Raw genomic sequence first — 4,996 nt, 5'->3', positions numbered from 1 at the left:
GCTACATTACATCACTTCCAGCAAACTTCACGGAGAACAATGAGGGCAGAGCGGCATCACCGAGCGGGTTTAACCGAACACTGTCCGCTGTGGTTCTGATAAAACCACCAAAACACCGAATCCGCCCGGATGTGTGCAGCCCGTTATCGCGTCGGTCACTCCGGAGCCTGTTGGTAACCGGTACCGGCAGCAGCGTAGTGTTAGCCGCCGCCGGTGGACGAGAGTAACGGCTGCTGCGTTCAGACCCACCGACCTCCTCACGGCACCACGGCACACGGAAGTTAGACGGCGGCTCACCTGTGACCTGGAAGCCGGAGGAGAAGCAGGGATCCCGGCTGACCTGGAGCCGCTTTGGACTGAGCAGCTCCGGAGAAGAGAAGAAGAGAAGCGGCGGTATTGTGTTTAAAGCGGCAGAGTGGAGGGGGCGGAGCCAATACCTGCGGCACGGCGCGCGACCGCGAGCGTGCGTCTGCGCGCGGGGGGGTGCGTGCGTGTACATCTTTACAATAAGAAGATACATTAACGTGTAAAATATGAAATAATATGACAATATTTCAGTTCTGTTAATATTAATGAATCTGCGAACTGACTCAAGATCAGCTCCTCAAATATTATATAGACGTTATTTATACAGTAACTGTTGTACTTTTACTCTTCATCTGTAGAGTAACTGTTGTACTTTTACTCTTCATCTGTATTGATACAGTAACTGTTGTCCTTTTACTCTTCATCTGTAGAGTAACTGTTGTACTTTTACTCTTCATCTGCAGAGTAACTGTTGTACTTTTACTCTTCATCTGTAGAGTAACTGTTGTACTTTTACTCTTCATCTGTAGAGTAACTGTTGTACTTTTAGTCTTGCTACCAGCTGACTTGTTTTAGAGCCATCTGTAAATGTCTGTGATGAAAATCAGTCTGTCCTTATAGAAAACCATTGTATAGATTTCTTATAGATTTTGACTGATAGTCAAAGTGAATTTAAGAGTATATGAACATCAAGAATTAAATGATGTGGTAAAACATGTCAAAAACAGCTCGGTCCATTAGGCGTGTTAATGGACCGATATATTTTCTCTTTGTTTGGTGTGAACGCACTATAATGTGCATAATATCAGTGTTTGTCTGTTTTTCATGTTCTTATATATGTAAATATCCTTAATTAAACAGTAACAGCTAAAGCCTCATTTATTTATGGAAAATGCCCGGAAAGGTTTTTACTATATTTTGGCACGCCGGGCTGACGGGGAGCTCCCGGAGGAGCACCGGGCTCTGAGGACAGTGGTCAAACTGACCCTAGTGGTCAAACTGTGTAATTACATGTAGCATCATCACATGACGCGCTGTAAGCTAACACTGTGAAAGAAGAACCTGTAAAACAGTGGATACACGTTTTGAGCCGCACAGTTAAATGATTTTATTCCCACTCAAAATAGCCGGGCGCTAAACCAGAAGCTAGCTGGCTCAGTGGGCGGAGTCTCTGCTGCACACGCTCTATGGGATGCACTAATTGGATGATACAGGTATTTTTATATCCAGGAAGTCAAACACTGATCAGCTTTTGTAGGAATGAGTGGGGCTCCGCCTCCAACGCTGTGTCCAGATTTAGTGTGACGTCATTGGCCGATGGCGGCTCAGTGTCGCGGGGAGTCCCGGCTCCAGTGGTTGCAGCGGGTCCTGCACGTCGACACCACTCGGACTTATTCACTTACAACAATAGATCAGCTGTGCAGAAGCAAACGTTAATTCACTGGGAGCTCAAACTGACTTCTTTTGAAATGCTGAAAGTTTCTGCAGCATCTTCATTCTTCACATATTCAGAATCTGTACAGATCCAGTTCCATATTGTCTGAGTTGAGCAGTGAATCCAGTGTGTTTAAAGTATTTACAGTCAGTCTTAATTTAGTTGATATAAAGTGTTTACATGGACAACTGTTATAAATGTTACAGGTTATTTTTACAGATACATGAAATTATAATTACTTCACTGGATTCTCATCACATTCAGATAAAATTCATAACAAAATGACTGGAGTCTGGTGTGGAAACAAAGACACTGAGGAGTTAAACCTGTGAGCTGAAGTTGTGCTGTGTGTTATTGATCAGAGTATTGATCATATTAAAGCACAGGAGGACATGTCAGGATCAATACATGACAGCCTCACAACACACCACAGGACTCAACGTTACAATCAGGCTCTGGCTCACAGACACAGCGGACAACAAGTTGTTACACTAGTTAATTATTCATTAACCAGTTTTACTGAATCACATCAATATTATATTCTCAGTTATGATCTATGCTGGTGTCAGCTGGAGATCACGTGTCCACAGTGGATCTGTTCTGGTCCACATGTGTCACTTCATGCTGAACAACTTCAGAACTGAAACACACGCTTGTTTCATTCCTCATCAAAACGTCTCATTACACTCAATATGAGAGAACATCTCAGACTTCAGAGAAGCCTTGAAGAAGAGGACATTACTGGAGCCACTAAATGCAGAGAGTGAAGTTCTGGCTCTCTGGCCCGGGCCTGTTTGCATAAAATAACTTGCAGGGGACACTGACAAGATGGCTGCCATGTGTCAAGAAGTGTGTGTGTGCTCCAAATGTAGAAAAGCTTCAACACAGATCTGGAGCTGTTAGAGAAGTTCACCACGTTCATCTACATTTACTGCCAACACTGTGGTGACACAGGGCGGGTCACACATTACAGCTCTGGACTCATCGGGACCGGCTGCTACCAGAACCACTGCAGCTCATAAACACACAGTAATATCTGTGAGAGTCAACAAGCTTCATGTTCAGCAGAACAGAACCAACAACAGTGAAGCGTGCGAGCGAGAAGACGAGCAGTCGGACTGCGGCTGAAATAAATTCCTGATGTTTGATGAGAAACATAAAACATGAAGCTCGACACAGTTTGGGTGGAGAACAGACGGGAACCACAGCTACGCCCGCAAACATTCCTCCGCCTGCAAACTATTAAACTGGGCTGAACTGATCCGAACAGGGTTAAATATGGCTGCACAGAACCGACGTGGCCTAGCTGCTGATCATTATATTGATCGGTCGTCACACAGGAACATTTATCTGATTCTGTTCTGTTCTTCAGTTTGGCTGTTTTAAATCATCTGAAGTCACTTTCTTCAGACTTCAACTGGAATATTCAAGATCTCACTCTTTCATGAATTATCCATCGATTAAATTATGGATTACTAATTAGATTTCATGATGATTCAGATTCAGATCAAAACGACCTCTGATGGATGTTTGAGGTTGAATGATGTCAGCAGACTGTTTAACTCTTCACTGACTCAGTTTGTTAGCTTTGTTAGTTTGTTAATTCACTATTTGGAAAAACTAAAACTACAAAGTCTTTTATTTTCTATTTAATTTCTTAATTGATCATCTCTCTCATCTCATTATCTGCCACTTATCTGTGAAGGTCGTGGGGATGTTAACGCATTTTATCCCCCTTTTTCAAGGGGTCGCTGGGTTTCTTGAGCCAATCCCAGTTTCTCTCTGGGTGAAGGCAGGTTCACCCTGGACGAGCCTCCAGCTCATCGCAGCCTCACTGATGGCAGAAGCCGCCACACAAGGTGCCAACTGCACATCAGGAGCAGTTTGGGGGTTCAGTATCTTGCTCAAGGATACTTCGACATGTGGAGTCAGGTGGAGTCAGGTGGAGGTCCGGTGGAGTCTGGTGGAGTCAGGTGGAGTCTGGTGGAGTCAGGTGGAGTCTGGTGGAGTCCGGTGGCGTCCGGTGGAGTCTGGTGGAGTCTGGGGGAGTCTGGTGGAGTCAGGTGGAGTCAGGTGGAGTCTGGTGGAGTCAGGTGGAGTCAGGTGGAGTCTGGTGGAGTCAGGTGGAGTCAGGTGGAGTCAGGTGGAGGTCTGGTGGAGTCAGGTGGAGGTCTGGTGGAGGTCTGGTGGAGGTCAGGTGGAGTCTGGTGGAGTCAGGTGGAGTCTGGTGGAGGTCTGGTGAAGTCAGGTGGAGTCTGGTGGAGTCAGGTGGAGTCAGGTGGAGTCAGGTGGAGTCTGGTGGAGGTCTGGTGGAGTCAGGTGGAGTCTGGTGGAGGTCTGGTGGAGGTCAGGTGGAGTCTGGTGGAGTCAGGTGGAGTCTGGTGGAGGTCTGGTGGAGTCAGGTGGAGTCTGGTGGAGGTCTGGTGGAGTCAGGTGGAGTCTGGTGGAGTCTGGTGGAGTCAGGTGGAGTCAGGTGGAGGTCAGATGGAGTCAGGTGGAGTCTGGTGGAGTCTGGTGGAGTCTGGTGGAGGTCTGGTGGAGTCAGGTGGAGTCTGGTGGAGTCTGGTGGAGTCTGGTGGAGTCAGGTGGAGGTCCGGTGGAGTCTGGTGGAGTCTGGTGGAGTCAGGTGGAGTCTGGTGGAGTCTGGTGGAGGTCTGGTGGAGTCTGGTGGAGTCTGGTGGAGTCTGGTGGAGGTCTGGTGGAGTCAGGTGGAGTCTGGTGGAGTCAGGTGGAGTCTGGTGGAGTCTGGTGGAGTCAGGTGGAGTCTGGTGGAGGTCTGGTGGAGTCAGGTGGAGTCTGGTGGAGTCAGGTGGAGTCTGGTGGAGTCTGGTGGAGGTCTGGTGGAGTCTGGTGGAGTCAGGTGGAGTCTGGTGGAGTCTGGTGGAGGTCTGGTGGAGTCTGGTGGAGTCAGGTGGAGTCAGGTGGAGTCAGGTGGAGGTCTGGTGGAGTCTGGTGGAGTCAGGTGGAGGTCTGGTGGAGTCAGGTGGAGTCTGGTGGAGTCAGGTGGAGGTCTGGTGGAGTCAGGTGGAGTCAGGTGGAGGTCTGGTGGAGTCTGGTGGAGTCAGGTGGAGTCAGGTGGAGGTCTGGTGGAGGTCTGGTGGAGTCTGGTGGAGGTCTGGTGGAGTCTGGTGGAGTCAGGTGGAGTCTGGTGGAGGTCTGGTGGAGTCAGGTGGAGTCAGGTGGAGGTCTGGTGGAGTCTGGTGGAGTCAGGTGGAGGTCTGGTGGAGTCAGGTGGAGTCTGGTGGAGTCAGGTGG

The sequence above is a fragment of the Sparus aurata genome, chromosome 15 (genome assembly GCF_900880675.1).
Source record: "Sparus aurata chromosome 15, fSpaAur1.1, whole genome shotgun sequence".
Taxonomy (NCBI): domain Eukaryota; kingdom Metazoa; phylum Chordata; class Actinopteri; order Spariformes; family Sparidae; genus Sparus; species Sparus aurata.
Note: the sequence above shows the minus strand (reverse complement) of the source record.